Raw genomic sequence first — 21,549 nt, forward strand, 5'->3', positions numbered from 1 at the left:
TGCTCCGCCCCGATGAACCGCCCGCTCCACGCCGCCCCGCTCCCACTCCCTCCCCTGCTCCGTGCCGCCCCGCCACGCCGCACCGCGGTGCGCCGCCCACCCCGACGACGAATCCACCCTTCTCTCTCCCCTCGACGACGGTTGCTACATCAACGGCTACATCGACCGCCCGAGCTACGACTACATCAACGACAGTGAGTACATCGTCGACGGTGGCTACATCATCCACATCATCAACGATCGACGACGGCGACAGGTGCCCCTCTCCTCTCCCCTCTCCCCTCAATCTTCTAGGGCTCGGTAGATCCCCCTCATGATCGACCTAGGGTTAGGATTCGGTCGATCTAGGGTTAGGATTCAGTCAATCTAGGGTTAGGATTCGGTTGATCTACGAGCTCCTGGTGGTTCTTGTTCATGTTCATTGGACAGGTTGTTCATGTTCATCGAGCTCCTGGTTCTTGTTCTTGTTCATGTCGATCTAGGGTTAGGATTCATTTTCTAGTCGATCTAGGGTTAGGATTCGCGCGTCGGCTCCTCCCTCCCGGCTCGAACCCTACTGATCCAGAACGTGCTCGCCAGATTCAATCATGGTGCTTGTCTTGGGTCACAGTTGGTTATGTTGCATGCGTGTCCTTGTGCACTTGTAGTGCTGGTGGTTTAAGGCATTGAGAATTGGAAGCAGGCACTTATGGCAATTTAGATCTCACCTAGTAGTTCTTAGTTTGATCCAATCGTTTGTGGCAATGTAGAATTGGAAGCAGACGCTTATGGCAACTGATTGAGTGGAGTATCCTTCTCAGCCAAGCACAAATCTGCTTGTTTTTAAATGCCCAATTGACGGTAATTGCACGTCCTGCAAGACATTTCTTTTTTATGCTTATTATTATTACTGTTTAAAAGATTGCACCGTTTATCATATATATTGTTTATTTGTTTGGATCTTTCATGTCATAATCTTAAAAATGCTTGTTTGATACTCCTGGAGCTCCTGGTGGTTTGTTTGATCCCCCTCATGGTTTACGGTTCATGTTGATGGAGCGAAAGTGCGTGATTTTAGGGGATGGGGATGGATGAGGATGTGGATGAGGTTTGAGGAAGACCTCCCTCTGGTTCATGTTGCTTGTGTATGATTTAATTACTTGGCTTGTATCAGTAGCACTTGGAGAAGGTGCCCCTCAGGGCCTCTCATGCTACCCATTCCTGTTGTTTTGAGGTTATGGGTGGGTTTGTTGTACGTTTGGTTATATTGTGCTTGTGCGTTGGTCTGGTTCGTGGCGTGTTTACCGCTCTTGTGAGCGGGGCGATGTGTCACTGATGTTTCTGAACCTGATGTTTATGTCGTATCTCTCTGATGAGATGTCTGGCCAAGTGAATGTTGTCATCATCACGATTCACCCCTATGAAACTAGTAGTTTATTTCCCTTTGATTTCATCGAAAATGATGCCTTGTGCTGGCCCAAGATGTTGTAATATCGTTCTATGGCTGCCCATGATCTGTCCTTTTTTTGCGAGATGGCGTTCTTTCTGTACTCAAACACAAAAGCAATCTATGTTAAGTAGACGGTGTTGTGTTCAGTCACCAAGCTATACTGTAATTACATGATTCAGATGAGCATTTCTTTATCAGCATAGAGGCCGTCCCATGTGGCCCTCTCGCCTTTTTTTGGTTGTTGTTGTTGTTGTTGCAAAGACCGGGAACTTTATTGAGCGGTTGAGAATATTTTTTTCATCTGCTTTTGTACTTCTGCAAGTACTGTTGTTTCATGCTTTACTAGTGGAAACATCTAGTTGTTTTGAAGGCCTTCATGATATACTCGTCTAGCTTGCTGTCAGACTGTCTAAGCATGTGTACATGACACCAATTCACTAGTTCATGTTGCTTGCTTGCTAACATACATGTTGCTTGCAATCATACATGCTTAATTAGGGTTTCCATCAGCAGTACTTGCTTGTATCAGTAGCACATGGAGAAGAAGCTACTTGCTTGCTTGTTAATTAGGGTTTGTATCAATAGTATTTGCTTGCTTCTTTTCAATTTCCTTCATTGCTTGCTTGTTTCTATTAGTAGCACTTTGCTTGCTTGCTTGTTTAGTGTACATATATTTCCACTGTACATGCATGCTTGTTTAGTGCACTTACATGTTTGCTTAATTAATAACAGTACATCACTGTATGTGCATGATGGTCCAAATGCTTTCCTTTATTGATACAAGTGCATCATTTTACTTTATCCCTGTTGTATCTGATTGTTGTTTATTCTATTTTGCAAGCACCACCTCAAGATCATCCATGGCAAGGATGAGAAGGTCAAGCATGAGGCCAACCGTTGGTACGCAACTTGCTCCTTATGGTTATACTGTCAGTTTCATAAAATCTGTGTCTTAATATGCTAAGTGAAATGCATTGCTGCAATCTGAATAAGCTGGCTTAATTGTGCCTGTGTGCTGTTAGTCTTCCTTACCTAAATAACTAGGATTAAATGATAATAAAATTTCATAAGATATGTTTGGCTGCCTGTCCATGCATTCCAAACATTCACCTAATAGTTACGTTTCCTTTATCATGCAAAGAGGAGCCTCTCACCGAGTACGAGAAGGTTAGGGCTAGAAATATCATGAGAACAATCGGATGTTCCAGTCCCTTGGCATCGGTGCAATAGCATCGATGATTAGGAAAACAAATGGTATACAAGAAGGTAGAAGTGATGAGGCTCAAGAAGGTAGTGGAGTTATCAATGATGACCCAGAGTACAATCCTAAGGAGGATGAAGTTATTGATGGAGAGGAAGTGGATGATGTTGTAGTGAACAAGACTGTTAAGGTGCAAACTCTGTCTTACTTGGAGGGTTGGGGTTCTTTTATGCTATGTTATTCCTTGTGCTCACATATTTCTCTTATGATCTAATGCTTTTTTCCATGTTGTTTATATGAGGCACTGAAGGAATCTAGGACGAAGAGGCCTGGTGTTAAGAAGACAGTCAGCAAGAAGAAGAAGAGCTCAGAAATATCTGCTGCAATGCCTCCAGGAAGGGTGGTGGCCCCAGCTCCAGGACAAAAAAAGAGGATCCTGGAACCTGATGAACCTGCCCTTGATAGAGTCACAAGGCAGAAAGCAAAGATGGTGACTGCGACGGACCATTAGGAAAGTCTGCTGCGCATGGACTCTAAGACCTCGGTGCAAATGGGTGATGAGTTGCCGCCCATGGATGAAGGAACCACTCTCAGCATGGATCGAAGTGGCACTGTCTGCCTAGATGAAGTAGCAACCATCTGCATTGATGAAGCAGGCACTGTCCACACAGACCTCAGCCCTATTGCACCTTCTATTGACAGGAATGTTGTCATCAATGAAGAAGAACAACAGCTTGTGCTTCAATCAGGCAAGTTGACCTTTGCAATGATATCTTTTACTAGTGCATTTTCCAAATGGAATGATCATGTATGCTTTTGTCGATTCCTGCATTTTTCGATTTCTATTCTAATTTATGAGTTCAATTTCATTTTCAGATGCAATGACTACCAAGACTAGACTTAGAAAGGGCAAAGGGCTAGAGAGGATCACCAAGTCGCTTGGTAGCAGGGTGCCTATCCAAATTGCCGAAGGGATGAAGCATCCAGAGAAGCCTTTGCAGGCAGCAAATCTTGCTTCTGAGTGTGGACTCATTGCAAGAAGCCATCTTCCGGTTCTTTCTCACTTCAAGCTATACAAGAAAAATGCTAGTCTATTGGAGAACTACATTGGAAAAAAAATTGTAAGCTACTTGTTTCATAGTTAATGTGCTATCTATTTTCTGTTACACCTATGCATGATCACTAATATTGTTCCTACCTTGTTTGTTGTCTTGTTAGGCAAATTTTGAGATGAACACGGACTCGGAGACCATCAAGACTGCGTGCAAATATATTCTGCAGAAAAATTCAAAGAACAAACGCCATCAGATCAAGAAGAAGTATTTCGATACTGTAGCCACAAATAAAGTCAGCATTAAGTCTCCCATGCCTGATCTAACGAATGGTGAATGGCAAGCTCTGGTGGAGATGTGGTCTACCCCAAGACACAAGGTTTGTCTCTGCTTTGTTTCATGCTTTATGTTCTGCACATGATATGCTAGTGCTAGATCATGCTGGCAGTATGCTTTTTTGTAGGAAGCCTGTGTGTCGAACAAGATGAATCGAGAAAAAGTCGTGTACAATCAGAGAACTAGTTCCAGGCACTACACAGCACACATTTTTGCCACTGTGAGAACTTTTCTCTACAGACCTTACCGTTTGATCCTTGCTGATTCTTGCTGAATAACATTTTGATTTTTGTTGAAAAACATTTCAGAAAGAAGAGCGTAAGGGTGAGGAGCTGTCTGCGATTGACTTGTTTAAGGCCACCCACAACAGCAAGAAGCACGGGTTTTCAGAGCCAGTCAAGACTGCTATAGTAAGTCACTCCATGCTTTGCCCTGTTTGATTCACATCTAGCTTTGATGCTTTGATGATTAGATGTTGTTTGATTCGGAGCCAATCAAGAACACACGCTATGTTCCATGATTTGATGTTGTTTGATAGTTCAACAAAGATATCAGAACTTGCTGTAGCTATTTGTTGCATTTTTTATGATATGATGAAATTTGATCTGAATGTTAGTTTAATGATCGGCTCACTCGGGAAGCCATCTTATATAGAACCACCATTCTAGGCTTAATGAAGCAATCATATTGTTCCAATTGCATGTCTCCAGGTCACTAGTCATCATCTTCTTGTATAGATTTTGTGTGCTGGTTTGGTTACTTCAAATAATCCATTTGTGTGCTGGTTTGGTTTCTCTTGCTTGGTTTGGTTTGCAAACTGTGAAATAGATCTCCCACTAATGCCTATCATTTTCCTCCATATGCTAGCTTGAGATGGAAAAAATGAAGGACGCGCCGGTACCAGAAGGTGAAGAGCCAAAGTTTGCTGTTGAAATTGTCGAAGAAGTGCTCAAGACCGAAGTCAAGCAAAGCACATTCCTCAGGAATGTTTGGCTCCATTCATCTAGGAACTCCGGCAAAGCAACTGCTGAAGTGGCTGCTCATGTTCGTGACCTTGAGCAGAAGCTGGAGAGGTCTGAGCTTCAAGCTAATGTGATGCAAGAAGAATTGGCGGCAATCAAGATGAAGGCGGAAGAATCTGAAGCTGCACGCGACAAGGAACTTGAGCTGCTGCGCAAGAAGTCTCAAGAGCAGGAAGAGAAGTTAGCCCACTTGATGGCTCTCTTTGGAGCTAAGGCAGTTTGAACCTGGGAGCATTTTGCATTGGACCTGGGAGCTAAGGTAGTTTGAACCTGGGATGAGTAGTTTGAACTTGTGAACCTGGGTTGAGTAGTTTGAACTTGTGAACCTTGTTGTTGCTGCTGTTGCATTTTGCATTTTGCACTTGTGAACCTGGGATCTGTGAAGTTATGTGAACCTGGGAGCTGTTATGTGAACCTGTGTTTTTTCTGTGAAGTTATGTGGATCACTTATGCACCTGGGCCTTGGTGTTTATAGTTATGCAAAATAAGAACCTGGGCTCTAAAAAGGCCGAGGCCCAAACAAGATTTAGACTAAAAAGGCTTGGGCCTAAAAAAGAAATGACTGTAAGAATTTTTTTATAAAAGGCTGCATAACAGAAAATAAAAAGGCCAAGGCCCAAATTCGAACTAGACTAAAAAGGCTGTGGCCCAAAACAATAGTGGACTATAAAAAAATTCATCAGAAAAAGGCTCCATTCCCAGAAAATAAAAGGCCAAATTATTGGGCCAGGCCCATGCAGATAAGCAAAATAAAGAGAGAGAAAAATTAAATGGGCTGATTTATTGGGCTTGGCCCATCTAGACGGCTGAAATGGACCGGGCTGATTCTATTTTATGACCTTTTCATTTGGTCGTAATTCTGCCACGTCAGCTTGCCACGGTGGATCTGACGTGGTGTGGTTGGATTGCTAGTGACCAAAATAATTGGTCGTTAAATCTACGACCTTTTTTTGTCATAAACGTCTACGACCATTCCAGAAGAAAGGTCGCTAATGTCAGTTTACGACGGCCAGCTTTTGACCTTATATTTTTGGTCACAAAAAGGTCACAAATGGAAAACTGTGACCATTCAGTGACCAATAGTGGTGGTCACAAGTTGACATATTTCTTGTAGTGGAAGTGGTTCACCCAATGGTTTGGACCTGGGCCTCTTCTTTCTGGGCTGTACCATAGGCAATTCCTGCAAAACTGGTTTAAAACCATCCCTCAGAATAGAGCCACGCGTGCATCTGCGCATACTAGTGTCAACCACAGGTACTATCGCTTTCTTCTTCTTGGTGTTCTTGCGGATCTACTGTGCTGAGAAAGAGAACTGCTCATCAGAAGTGGGCTGAGAAGGGATAACCACATAAACATCATCAGGTTCAGTAAACAGAGCTCGAGCCACCGGTCTGATAGAACCATCAGTAGGTGTATCCATTGAGCTGAATATAACTTCCTGTGAGATTTGAAGTGGTATTGGGAAATCCAAGTCAAAAGCATCATCCCAAGATCTTTTAAGAGACATGTGCAGGTCCCTAGGATTTGGAATCATGATGCCCACAGAGAGAAGCTGATCAAGGGCCCGCTTCCAAACCATGTCAGGTGGCAAAGGTGGACCAAAAGGTAGCACAGGCAGGGGGATCTCCATAGATGGGGCAGGTCTAGTAGGGAGCACATACGAGACAATGGCCAAATCATTGTTAACAAGCTCAAACACCTCCTCCATTTGCACGTTAATAACAGGTGGCACAACATCCATGGGCGCTTCCACACTGGCAACGCTAACATTGCTAATGGATTCAGACTCGAACACAGCAGAATTGTCAACTACCATTGAATTTTGTTCCTGCACTGGAAACATCTGATGCTGCTGTAAATCATCATGCTGGGGCAGATCATCCTCATCACCCCAAACCGCATGACCCTAGCCATGATCTGGTGGTGGTGGAGGAGCAATCGGGTTGTCATTCCAACCGAGAGCTGGGAAAGGTGGCAGAGCGAAATTGTTCTGATCTGGGACAAACTCTCCAGGAAACGAGTGCGGGTTTTCATTAAAAGGCATTGGATCTTCATCTTGTGGCATCAGCGCTGCCCAGTTGGCACCTAAGATATACAACGGTGCAGTCCAGGAAACTCTAGCCCCACCCCAAGCAGCATATTCAGAAAAAACGACATCTCGAGGAACCAAAATATCTTCAGGGAAAGATGCAAACACAATGGTGCGAACCAAATAAAGATCATCACTGACCCAATGCTGAAAAGTGCCAAAAGTATTGACTGTTGCATGAATATTCTGCGTGGTGCGAAGATCCAAAGGTATTCCTAAGAACATGAGACAACCATCAGGAAAACCTTGTGCCCCACGGAACCCAACTCCTTCATCATGCTTGAAAAAACGGACAAATCTAACGTTACCCAGCGGTTGAGTTGGTTGCTGCATGAGCATGAATCTAACAGCTGCATCAAGAACTTCAGACAATCCCACTCCACAAACCCAGGGCTGAGTAGACCTAACCATGTGACCTCTTTGCTCCAGAAAATCAACAACTACTTCTCTAGCCTGACCAATCTGATCTGCAGGGGGTATTGGCATTACCTCAGCGACCATGAAAGCTTCGTGACGACGCACGATCGGGCCCGGCGGCGTGAAGAAGGTCCTTGGTAGGTGAGCTTCACCATCGTCGATGATGTGGTGCCCCGCAGGTACATAGCGCATCGGGTCGAGCTCGAAAACCACCATCGGAGGCGGAGGAGAGCTAGGCAATGGAGGAGTTTGCGGTGGCGTGGAGGATGGTGTCTTGGGCTAGGAGTTGATGGAACTGGACTCTGCAAAAGCTGGTTCAGAACTCGAGGCGTCCCTCTGGGGAACTAGCACCGTATCAATTAGCCTGGTAGGTGAGACCGTAATATCTGGGATTTTTGGTTTCCAAAACCGCCCCTGCTCTCTGGCTCTTCGATTGCAATCTTTTCTAGAGTGAGCGACCTTAGAGCAAGCCAGACACACCTGTGTGGATGTGCATTGGGTAGCAAAGTGGCCCTGCTTGTAGCAACGCTGACACGTAAGCACTTGGTACACCATGTCATTGACCATTTCTTCAAAATCATCAGAAATATCCTGGTCGTCATGCATGTCTGGGCCACTAGCCATATGTTGCACGACTTGGGACGCACCCGAATGGGCCAAAGAGGACCCCGGCCGGTCCAACAAATTTGAAGGAGTAACAATCCCGCCCGAAACTTCCGCATGGAATTGGCTGGACGTGTGATCCAATCTATGACCATGCACAATGGTATTGATCGACCCAAAAGTGATCGGCGGCGAACTGATCGTCCATTGCAAATCCGGCGGAGGGGTTGGATTAATGATGACACGTTCATGGGCAGGCAAATCATAACCCGCATCTAAAATCGTATCAATGCATTTTTGGGTGGCAGCATATCTATAGCCCCGACAAGCATCATAATTTTGAAAAGTTGCAAAGGACAACTTCTTTCTAGCAGTAGTGGCAGCACGAAAAGATGACTTGATCGGGGGATTATGCATAGCAAACATACCCAAAGTTGCACGCCTCTTAGAGGGACTAACTAAAACCCATTCAGCATCACACTCCTTTTTCAAAATATGAAATTCACGGACCCAATTTGGACCTCCTCGTCCCCAAAGATGAAAATAGCACTTAAATTGCAAGCAAGCAAAAGATCTTAAATCAGTGATGAAGAATCCAACCTGCTTGCAGGAGACATTGAAAGAGAAGACCTTGTCCTTGATCTGAGAAACCCAAAGATCCACAGCAGATCCACCAATAGCTACCTCCATGGCCGCCGCCATAGAAATTCATCCAGACAAAAATCATGCCTACCGAAAGACACTACCAGAATGAATGATCCCATGCCCTCCATGGGGTGCACCGTGAGACCCGTAGATCTAAAAACCTCACCAGCAAAAGCCAAAACCTTGGAGAAGTCCAAGACAAGGGTGGATCCCCCACTAGATCCCATAAGTTGGGTATGGAAGGGGAGATCTGTAGACGCCGAAGAGATTGATTGGAGAAAAAGCAAAATTTAGTGGTTGGTGGTGGAGATCGCCAGGGAGCCATGGTGGTCGCCGTGGGGTGGTGGGTGGGGAGCCATTTCAGTTTTAGTTTGTCTTTTGTTGACTAAGTCTGCTATGGTTAGCACCCTGCTAAGCATTGCATATTTTGCTATGGTTATTATGGTACTAGATCTCCTTTTCTCCTATTGCAATGCACGGGCCTTTTTTGCTAGTTCCTACATATATTTGGCCACTTTCAGGTGGTTCTTGACTTCTGGCCCCTCTCATCGATCTACGACGACGCGCCCAACCGTGGGCCCACACGGTCAAAGTTGTGCATTGGAATTTTGAACATCACAGACCACCCTTTTCACTCATATATATTTGGGCCACATGCTGGTGTGACTGTTTTCTGACCCTCTCTAACGTTTTTTTGCTGCAAAGACTCTGATGACGCTCAACGGACACGGGTATAATATCTTAATCGTGTGCGATGCAAGTGCGCTGTGAATCACCACGACTACGCAAGCGTGAGCAGAGGTACTAGCTCAACCGTGTGTGATGCAAGTGCGCTGTAAAATCACCATGACTGCGCAAGCGCGAGCAAAGGTGGAGGTACTGGATTAACCGTGTGCGATGCAAGTGCGCTGTAAAATCACCACATGCGCAAGCTAAAGGCGGGTAGTTTATTTAGATTGAATTCCATGTCTGCGTCTGAAAATGAGGATGAACCATGTGCGATAGACCAGCTAGCTAGAAATCTAAAAACAAACTACCCGCCTTGAGCATTGCAAAAATCGGCGGTTCCACCCTTTTTCCTTATTATCATACACGCATATTCTTATTGCACCGTGCATGATCTTGGGTACTCCCGCCCCACATCAATTCCTTTACCCAAATTTTAGTAGTCGTTGTACTTCAACCATCGCCCACACTCCTTCAGCACCAACCTTATAGTAAAATTGCAGTAGCCGGGGTATTTGAACCGTCGCCCTCCCTCGTTCACCACCATCTCCACCCACCATTACTAAAATTTTCAGTAGCCACGGCGTATCCTCAAACACCCCCCCCTCCACACTCCCCCACCCGGCCCCCTCGCCCCTCAAACCCTATCTCGCCGCAGCCGCATCCGCCAATCCCTGCTGGTCTGCCCATTCCTCCTAGCTTAGATAATAAAGTTCAGGTTACCCAGCGATTCCCATACCGTCGCCCCACTCCCCTGAGTTTTTAGATGAGGCCTGTGGTGTCCCTCCCCACCAGATCCACAACCCCTACTCCAGAATGCCACAACCTAAGCTCGACCACGTATCACGGGGAGCCCGACGAGCGTTCGACCAAGAAGAGGTTTATCATGGCCTCTCCGACGGATGTTAGCGAGGTGGCCGTCATTCGCCCCGACCTGTCGATCCTAGAGCAACATGTCGCCACGGAAGCTGGCGAATACCTTGACTACGTTGCCATGCCGAAGGCTTCATGTCAGCGGGCTAGCGTATTACTGTATCTTGGGAAAGCTGGTTATGACATCAAGCTCATCGATAGCGATGACTTCATGCGGGCCATGTCACACGTTAAGTGGTCCATCCCCAACCTCTCTGGTTCAACTGCCATCGATCTCTTCGACGGGCCTACCGCTGATCTCCTCTACCACATGGTCAAGTATATGCGATCCTTGTACGCCATCGAGCCCATTTTGTCATTTCTAAAGGACATGTTCTACGGTGGCGGCTTGGGATCCTCAATTGCCAAGTCATATCTCATCAACCATGACCACGAGGAGGGCACCCACAAAGGTTCTTCCAAGGTGAAATAGCCCATTCGTGACATCAGAGAGAGCACCATGGGTCTGTCCTCTTCCAACTGGAAGGATCCCGTCCATGACATGTGAGGCAACATCCTATCAGCAAATCTTACCTTTTCTAGCTTGCCAACCCGTACCCTTTGTTGTAGTAGCATTTGTCGTGCGGTGTTTTAATTGTGCCATGTTTAATTATTTCAGTTATGCAAAAATGTATTGTTCAATAGGGCTATGTGATGTTTAAGTATGAATTGTCCACTTCAGTTTCACGAATGGCTATATTTGGTTGTTTATACTGAGTAGATGCCTTGTTTATCTGTATTTGGTTGTTAGGTTGGTTGCAGTGAGCATTTTTCCAGTTATCGAGCAGATACCTTGTTTATATGTATTTGGTTCTTAGGTTGATTGTAGTGAGCATTTGTCCAGTTATCAAGCAGACGCCATGTTTATCTATATTTGGTTGTTAGGTTGGTTGAAGTGAGCATTTCTCCATTTTTCAAGCATATGCCATGTTTGTCTGTATTTGCTTATTAGGTTGGTTGTAGTGAGACTCTATCCAGTTTTCAATGGCTATATTTGGTTGTTATACTGATCATTTATGCCTTGTTTATTTCAGTCATTCACAATGTGATGTTCATTATGTGCAAGTCGGAACTGTGCCACTCGACTACATCAATACTAGTTTGAATGACTATATTTGGTTCCAGTTATGCCTGGTGTGTTAACACATGCCCTTTATTTCAGTTTTACACATTTATCCAGCGTGATGTTTCAGCATTACCTATGTTCTATTCATTTTCAACAATACCAGCTTGAATTGCAATATTTGATGGCCGTTAAGCCTGTTGTCGGTAACATTGCCTTCCATTTTATATCTACTTTAACATCATGCTGAAACCAACACATTCATGCTATCATTTGGAGATGATGTTGTTTACCTTTGCTATATTTATTTGATGTTAAGGTTGTCGTACTTATCATGCCTTTCCACTACTTATGCAGGACAACAATGGGAGTGGCCACCATTTTCTGCCGAGGTTAGTTTCATCCCTCGGCTTGTACTCCCCCTGTCATTCCATAATGTAGTGCATATAGATCCAGGCCTGGACACTTGTTAGCTTCTAATATTGACTTGTTGCTTGTAGGTACATATGCCGTTGTCAAGGATCCACGCATCGACCCTTTTAGCGTATGGGACAATGAGATATTCATGAACAAGCATCAAGTGAGGAAACTGATAAGGATTATTAGCAAAAAGATACGTATGGTGGCAAGCAAATTATTTGTTTATGCTCTATCCAACACAACAGTGAGTTGTAGGATGGTAAGTACAAATTTTGTAGCCTTCTCTTTTTACCGCCCATAATGAGTTGTTAGACAACAATGTCTGAATCTTTTTCCGTTCGCAGTGGTTCCCGAAGTAGTTCACTCAAGATTACCTCGCAAAGTACATGATTGGTGGACACGCAATGAAGGTCAAAGTATTTCATCCAGACTATAATGAGCATCGAGAATTCCTAATGAAGACAGTGAAGGATGGACGGGCAGCCATCACAAGGGGTTGGCCTAGAGTCATGCGCGCATTATGCGTGGAGGAGGGCACAATATGGGCATTCTGCTTCACCTTCTCCAGCAACCAGAATGTCTTTCGCCTCTCTCTCTTTACAATCTTTAGTACAACTGTGGTTCATCATTCTTTACTTGGTGCTTCTATAGTTCTTCAATATATGTACCTGTGCATCGAATTATGCATTCATGGTTGAACCTATATTTCTAATAAACATGGTTGGATATGAAATAAGTGATTGCCTACTTTCAAATTCAAAACATGTGATTTTTAAATTAGGGATTAATTAGGGATTACACTGCACACAGTTTGCGAAAGCGAAACGTCTGCGATAGACATGGAGATCATACACGTTTCTAGGATCCACTACGTGTGCGACCAATCTCTACTACACACATGATCATCCAAGAAAAAAACGTGTGCGATTAACAGCAACATCGCACACAGTTCTTTCTTATTAAATGTTTGCGATAGTCACCTTATCACACATGCTTCACAGTTATGGACTATTTATGATGTTGTGCGCATCGCAAATGTTTGGTCATAGAAGAACGTGTGCAATAGGTCTTCATCCAACATGGGTATGACGGATGAATCATGTGGGATGTATTCAAGCTTTGCATATAGTTTTATAACGACAACTGTGTACGCTCTTACATCAAATCATACACAGTCAAGGAAAAGTAAATGTGTGTAATTGTCTACTTCTATAATCGTGAACTATTTGTGATGGGTCGAGCATTGTAAACATATCACCACAGAATACTGACTGCGATGGCAATGCGAGCACAAACGAGTAGGGAGTATTGTATATGCATCAAGGCTCCCTGTCGGTGTCAAAACCGGTGGATCTCGGGTAGAGGGTCCCGAACTGTGCGTCTAGGCCAGATGGTAACAGGAGGCAAGGGACACAAAGTTTTACCCAGGTTTGGGCCCTCTTGATGGAGGTAAAACCCTACGTCCTGCTTGATTAATATTGATGATATGGATAGTACAAGAGTAGATCTACCACGAGATCGGAGAGGCTAAACCCTAGAAGCTAGCCTATGGTATGATTGTTGCGTATGTGTTGTCCTACGGACTAAAACCCTCTGGTTTATATAGACATCGGAGAGGGTTAGGGTTACACAAAGTCGGTTACAATGGTAGGAGATCTACATATCCGTATCGCCAAGCTTGCCTTCCACGCCAAGGAAAGTCCCTTCCGGACACGGGACGAAGTCTTCAATCTTGTATCTTCATAGTCCAGGAGTCCGGCTGAAGGTATAGTCCGGCCATCCGGACACCCCCTAATCCAGGACTCCCTCGGTAGCCCCTGAACCAGGCTTCAATGACGACGAGTCCGGCGCGCAGTTTGTCTTCGGCATTGCAAGGCGGGTTCCTCCTCCAAGTACTTCATAGAAGATTTGAACACAAAGATAGTGTCCGGCTCTGCAAAATAAGTTTCCACATATTTCCATAGAGAGAATAATATTTACACAAATCTAATCTGCTGACGTATTCTGTAGTGTGATATCACACCATGGCCAAGCCTTTATTCGAATCGTTTTATTGTCCCACCTCGGCGTGTCATGCGAGGCGGTTTCCTTGACATGTCTTGTTAAAGCAGAGATCGTGTCCCCTTATTCCGGGATTCTCATCAATACGGGCGTGGGTAACCCAACCGCTTCTAGGACTCCTAGACTATAGGCAAGTCCAAACGGCCACGGAGAGGACGCCTGATATGCACCCTCTTTATAAATGGACAAGGCTTTTATTTTTTTTCCTCCCGTGCTCAATCGAATCCTTCCCCCAACTCAAGCTCAAATGCCCAAAGTTCAGGTCAGGTGCTCCAAACCTTCAATCATGTCCGGATCTAGCCTTCAAGGCCGATGGATGCCTTCCTCCATCACGGAGGAAGACATCAAAAAGTTGAGGGAGGCCAGATATCTGACCGCCGAGGTCTTGCATCGGCTGCCTGCCCGAGGGCAGGCCGTCCCCTCCCCCGAACCCAACGAGAACATCGTGTTCGTCTCCCACTTCCTTCGAGGTCTAGGCCTTGCTCTGGATCCTTTCGTCAGGGGTTTGATGTTTTATTACGGGCTAGATATCCATGATCTAGCTCCGGACTCCTTTCTTCATATCACGACATTTATCGTCGCGTGTGAGGCCTTCCTCCGGGTTACCACTCACTTTGGCCTGTGGCTCAAGACCTTTGAAGTAAAGCCGAAGATGATCGAGGGGCAACATGCAGCGTGCGGAGGTGCGTCAATACGCAAGATGACGGGAGCTCCATGGCCCAAAGGTTCCATTCCAGAGGTGTCTGAATTGTGGCAACAGGAGTGGTTCTACATCATGGCTCCTAGAAGTGCCAAGTGGGCGGCCGCCCCTGTTTTCCGCTTGGGCCCTCCACCACAACTGATGTCATGGATCAGCAGAGGTCTGAGCTGGGGTCCAGCCAAGGACGTGCCTATACTGCAAAGCCGCATTCGAGATCTCTTCGATGGAGATTTTAGTTTGGTTGCGGTAATACAAGTTATGCTAGTTCGTCAGGTCCAGCCTTGCAAACGCCGGCCCCTTCGCTTGTGGGAGTTCAATCCCGAGGGACCGCGTGTCATTCAAAATTTCCTCGGCCTGACGCACGAGGAGATGTACAAGTCATTCTTCGGACCTCAGTTAGAGCGTCCGGAAATCACCGAGGACGTGGGCCTGAGCAGTAACCGCGCCGCCGAACAGGTAAGGAATCTTCTGGCCGAACATACTATATCTCATTTGTTACGAAGTTATTTCTCAGAGTTCCCTTTTTGACCAGGACTAGATAACAAAGGCGAAGTTGATTCGGTGTTCGGCCCCCCTCCCTGAGGGTTTGGACAATCCGGTATTGGAAAAGATGCTCCAGGTTGCACCTTGCCCGAAACCCTTGAAGGAAGATACTGGGGAGGATAATACGGGCGGACGCGGGCCCCCAACGCTGCCCACTCTAACCGAGGGAGCGAGCGTCTGCATGAAGGAAGACGACCGGAGGAGGAAAAGGACTGCGCCCGGGGATTTGGAAGCCAAAGCTTCCAAACGGGAGAAGAAGTCTCCCATAGAGGGTCCTACCTTGGGGGGTGCTTTTGCCGCACAAAGTCCATGGGGGAATCAATTCTCCAGCGAGTCGTAAGTGACCCGAAATACTTTAATAGTGCAGGTATGCCCTCTTTTTCTTCTAAGAGAATAACCACCGCATTTATTTTTGCAGTTCAGGCCTTAGCCCCTCTCAAATGAGCTCGTCTTTGGGGGATCTTCTTCCAAGATGATGGAGAGCAAAACGCCTCCTCCGGACTCCTCCGCTCCGGAAGCGGTTGATGCCGAAGTGTCGTCGCAGAGGGCCTCTCCGAGTCCGGTGAGGCCAGAAGATAATCCCATTGACCCCCGAAGCTCCCAGTGTCCGGCTCCCGAAGAGAGCAGACAAAAGGGTCCGGCACCGTCTGGTGTGCGATCGGATGTTCTGAGGGGGTTGGTGGGGCGAGCATCCATCTCATATGAACACCGTATGCTGATGAATACGGTGATGGAGAGAATCTTGTCCGCTGAAAGCGGATTGCATGAAGCTTTTATGAGTCTACTAACAGGCTTTGAGGTACGTAAAAAAATGTATGATAGTCCTGCACATGCTAGGTGTGCCCTGTGTAGATAGTAGCCCCTGAGACTCTGGTTGTCGTAGGAAACGACGATGAACAGAGGATCATATTCCCAGGTAATAACCATACTGCCTCTATGTCCAGGTGATGGAAGCTCCGGTGGCTAGCCGGACTAGCGAGTTTGCCCATTTAAAACGGCAGTTGGATGCGGCAGACGCCGACGTCGAGCTTGTTAACAAAAGGCTTGACGAGGCACAGGGTAAGTGTCATTATCTGGTAAACGCCACATAGTAAGAGCAGCATGATGCTAGTATCTTTAATATGTTGTGACTGCAGATGGAGCTGCCACTGTTGAAGCCTTGCGGGCAGAACTTGCCCGAGCCAAGGAACAAGCGAGGTTTGGTAATGCGGCTGCTTTGAAGGCGGCCGAAGAGTTGAAAGCCGAGAAGGCCGCGCATGGTGAGAGTCGAGATAAGATGGCCAAGATGGCCATAGAATTAAAAGCCGCCGCCGACCATTGCTGGGTTCTTGAAAAGTAAAACCTAGCGAAGGCATCAGACCTTGAGAAGGTTGCTGCGATGAGGAAAGACATCCGCTCTGCTATGAGGGCGAAGAAGGAGGAGCTGCAGGAAGCCGAGGATATTGTAGCTGGGAAATCCTTTATGTTGCGAAGGAAGTTCGGAGATCCATGGTATGCCCCTCTGGATCGGCTGTGGAGTTCGGAGGATGTGTATATGGATTTGGCGGCGAGCGCTGCCGATGCGGTCAAGTACTTCTAGGGTCAGACAGACCGTGAAGTGGACCAGTTGTTTTGGACACAATTCCATTCTCCTGAGCATCCACTTTCATTGACTGACCAATTAGCCGAATGGGCCGAACTGGATAGGTTGTCCGGACGCGCCATGAGGTCTGTTGTGGATCAGCTATGGCCGGAAGGGCCAAAACCGAACAGCTATTTCAGCTTGGTGCAGCAGTTCCTTGACGTGGTGCCGCGCATTAATGCGATGAAGAGGTCGGCGTGCATAGAGGGATCACGGATGGCCTTTGCCCGTGTTAAAGCATACTGGGCGGAGATGGATGCTACCACTGTTGCAGCGCGGGATTCGGCCATAGGCCGAATGGCTGCTGAGCACTACTTTGAAGAAGTTCTTGAGGGTGCTCGTTTGATAGAGACCTAGTGCTCAAAAAATATTATGTTTGAGTGATATGTAATCTCATTGTAAGCGAAATGCTTTTATAGATTTTTATAAGGCTATTTTTATACTTTTGCCTAAAAGTAATATGATGCCTCCTGGGCGGCCGTTTATGTATACATGTGTATAACCTGAAAGATTGCAGCCGTCGGCTTCAACCCCCACACATATAATGCGGAGGTGCTCGCAAAAAACACGCGTTCACACTTAACCCAACATCTTGGTCCTATTAAGGAGGTGATAGCGGAGCGAGCAAGGCAACCGGACTATAATACTTTAGCACTTTCACTTAGCCATAGGATTTTGACAGTGGGGCTACTAGATAGCCCCTGGTGGCTCCGTGCTCTCCCGATTCTGGGGTGCATACATGCCTAGCCGAAAAACGGCCCTTCGTTAAGGCGGAGGAATTCTAACATTCCAACAGGTCATCGAGTGGTTGACCAGTCTCACGCTATATCATGATAGTCAGTTTTCGGCTTTCTCTACTGAGGTGCTCATCCGGATGAACCAGGGCACAATCGCAGTAGTTCTCCTGGTGCTACCTTAGCCGGTAAAGCGGAACGTAAGGCACCAAAACACAGGAGCCGGGCAAACCCAACATTTGACCAAAGACAATGATTCGGAGCTGATGCATATAGGGCCAAACTCGCGACGCCGAACACTCCCTAAGGTATTCGGTCTTTGTGGTATAAACCGGGCCTAAATAATGGCCTTTGTAAGAAGCCCCTTATGTCCAGGTACGTGCATTGTTCTGGCGTGGCCACATGCCAAGACGTCAGCATCCTTCTCAATGGTGGATATGTATCAACAAGAGACAGTAAAAAAGGTTTACGCAGGGTCTTAATCTAAAAAGAATCCTTGGAGCGGGTCCCTGCTGCACGTCTGCGCCTGTGTCTCCGTTGTGCCGTGTCCTGGACGGGTGTAGCACGATGATCGTCTCTAAAAGAGAGGAATTTAGGTGAAAAGGTTGTCGTGCAAAAAGATAGTTTTTAAAGAAACCATGTATAATTCAAGATGAGAAGAAATTGCCACTTGTCTGCGCGCGCTGAGCCCCTTGTATTGACAAATAGGGGTGTGACCATTTATTCGGTATAAATAGCGGTGCCGTACTTGATTAGTTGTGTCTGAGGTCTTGACGACCTATTGGATGCTTTTGCTGGTCCGGGCGCCTTTAGTGTGCGGCTGCCAAGGTAGCCGCACTCTCTTCGGCGCGCAGAGATCGCTTGATATTTCCGTTCACTGAAATGATGCCACGTGGACCGGGCATCTTGAGTGTGAGGGAGGCGTAGTGTGGTATTGCATTGAAGCGAGCGAAAGCTTCGCGTCCGAGCAGTGCTTGATAGCCACTTTGGAACGGAGCGATGTGGAAGGTTAAATGCTCGCGATGGAAGTTATCGGGGGAGCCGAATATAACTTGTAGTAGGAGGGAGCCCGTACAACGAGCCCCTGGGCCTGGCATTACTCCTTTAAAGGTAGTATTGCTATGGCGAATTTTTGTTGGGTCTAACCCCATCCCGCGGATTGTATCCTGATATATTAGGTTTAGATTGCTGCCACCGTCCATCAAGACTCATGTGAAGTGATATCCGCCAATTACTGGGTCTAATACCAGGGCAGCCCATCCTGCGCGTTGGATACTTGCTGAGTAATCGCGATGGTCGAAAGTGATCGGTTGAGACGACCAGTGGAAGGACTTTGCGGTGACAGGCACTTGGGTATATTTTCCTGGGAGTGCCGCGTTGTTTTTTCCCTTGATCACAAGTAACACGTTTACTGTTTTGACTTCTGGTGGAAATTTCTTTTGTTCCCCAGTGTCTTGCTTGGGAGGCTCATCCTCGTCTTCACTTGGTGTATCCTCCCCCTTGTGTACGGCATTGAGCTTGCCGGACTGCTTGAAGACCCAACATTCTCTGTGGGTATGATTAGCAGGTTTACCAGGGGTACTATGGATCTGACATACTTGGTCCAGAATTTTGTTGAGGCTGGACAGTTCATCCCTGGTGCCTTTAGAGGGCGGCTTTTGCTGACCTGGCCGAGAGCTTTTGAATCCGGCGTTTACTGTCGTGCCCTTCGTGTTGTCTTCTTTATTCCGGCGTTTGTTATTGCTGTTGCGCCGTGATTTCCTGTTCCCATCTCTAACTTCAGATGTACTGGGGTCGCTGGTGCTGCATCTGGCTAGCCAGCTGTCCTAACCCGCGCAAAAGCAGGTCATGAGGTTTATTAATGCGGCCATCGTTCTCGGCTTATTTTGGCCGAGGTTTCTGGCGATCCATTCGTCATGGACGCTATGCTTAAAAGCTGCCAAGGCTTCGGTGTCCGGACAGTCAACCATCTGGTTCTTTTTAGTAAGAAACCTGTTCCAAAGCTTTTGGGCTGACTCTCCGGGCTGTTGAGTTATATGACTCAAATCGTCCGCATCCGGAGGTCGGACATAAGTCCCTTGAAAATTTGCCCGAAAGGCGTCTTCGAGCTCTTCCCAACTTCCAATGGAGCTTTTGGGGAGGCCTTTGAGCCAGTGATGAGCTGGCCCTTTGAGCTTGAGGGGTAAGTACTTGATGGCGTGGAGATCATCTCCTCGAGCCATATGGATATGAAGGATGTAGTCCTCAATCCAGAACCCAGGGTCTGTTGTTCCGTCGTATGCCTCTATGTTTATGGGTTTGAATCCCTCTAGAAATTCATGGTCCAACACCTCATCGGTGAAACATAGGGGGTGTGCGGCACCCCTGTAGCTGGGTGTACCGTGTTGTTCGGATGTTTGTTGTGTTGCATTGTATGCTGGGGCGCGCTTGCGTGGTCCATAAATGGATCTTGTTGCGCCGTCCTTTGGGTGCGAGCCCTCGCATGGGTCGCGTGTTGTATTGTGAGTGGCGTTGTATGCCACTCTGTGTTGGTAGAGGGGTCGCCTATCCGGCCAGGTGGATGATTTGATATATGGTTGTGGGGGGTCTGAAGCCTCCTCATCGAATTCAGGTAGAAGCTTCCGCTTTGGGTAGCTCTTGGAGGGGTGATTGTCGCCGTACCTTGCTGCTGTGTTGAGTATTTTACTCCATCTGACTTGGAGTGTGTCTTGCGCAGCCTTGAGCCTTTGCTTCTGCTTTTTAAGACTCCTCGCGGTGGCAACAAGCCTTTTATAGGCATTCTGCTGCTCCGGGTGCCTGTCCGGCGTTATGTCGTCCGGACTATTATCCTTGATAGAATTTGTTTGTTCGGTTTGATTATCTGGATTGCCGTTGTCCGGCAGCGGTTCGCCCTGCTCCAGCGCTGGGTCTGTGTGATCGTTATTTCTGTCGAGGCGGGATTTGGGGCGGCGCTTGCGTTGACGCTTTGACTGCTTCTCGAGGGAACAAGCCTTCAGTGCGTCCTTCCGCTCCTCGTCGTCATCTTTTGGTGCGTCTACCATGTATACGTCATATGATGAGGTGGGCAGTGGTTCTTCTTCGCCTCCCGCATCGTCGTCCATACCGTCGATGTTTTCAGAGTCAAAGTCGAGCATGTCGGTTAAATCGTCGACAGTGGCTACAAAGTTGGTGGTGGGTGGGCTTTGAATTTCTTCATCGTTCGTATCCCAACCTTGCTGACCGTAGTCCGGCCAGGGCTCTCCTGATAAAGAGAGAGACTTTAGTGTCTTCAGAATATCGCCGAAAGGTGAGTGCTGAAAGATGTCCGCGGTAGTAAACTCCATGATCGGCGCCAGTCGGATTCGATCGGCAGGGGCGTGGAGGGTTCGGAGTCCAGAGAGGAGTCCGGCTCCTTGGGGTCACGAGTCTCGCGGAGTGTGGGGCTGGTGTTCGGCTCGATCGCCGTTGGGATCGCAGCCCCCGAGGCGGCGTCCAACCACCCATCCTCGATCGGCGCAGTTGGCTCCGAATTAAGGGTCGAAGCCGATGCAGGTGCGGCCTCCAGGGCACTGTTCAGCGGCAGAGCTAGATCATGCTCGTTGTGACAGTGCGGCGCGCTCGGCAGTGGCTCGAATCCGTCGAAGATCAAGTCCCCACGGATGTCAGCCGTGTAGTTTAAACTTCCAAATCTAACCTGACGGCCAGGGGCATAGCTTTCGATCTGCTCCAGATGGCCAAGTGAATTGGCCCGCAGTGCAAAGCCGCCGAAGACGAAGATCTGTCCGGGGAGGAAGGTCTCACCCTGGACTGCATCTCTATTGATGATCGTAGGAGCCATCAAGCCTCACGGCGACGACACAGAGGAACTCTCAATGAAAGCACCAATGTCGGTGTCAAAACCGGCGGATCTCGGGTAGGGGGTCCCGAACTGTGCGTCTAGGCCGGATGGTAATAGGAGGCAAGGGACACGAAGTTTTACCCAGGTTCGGGCCCTCT

The sequence above is a fragment of the Triticum aestivum genome, chromosome 3A (genome assembly GCF_018294505.1).
Source record: "Triticum aestivum cultivar Chinese Spring chromosome 3A, IWGSC CS RefSeq v2.1, whole genome shotgun sequence".
NCBI lineage: Eukaryota > Viridiplantae > Streptophyta > Magnoliopsida > Poales > Poaceae > Triticum > Triticum aestivum.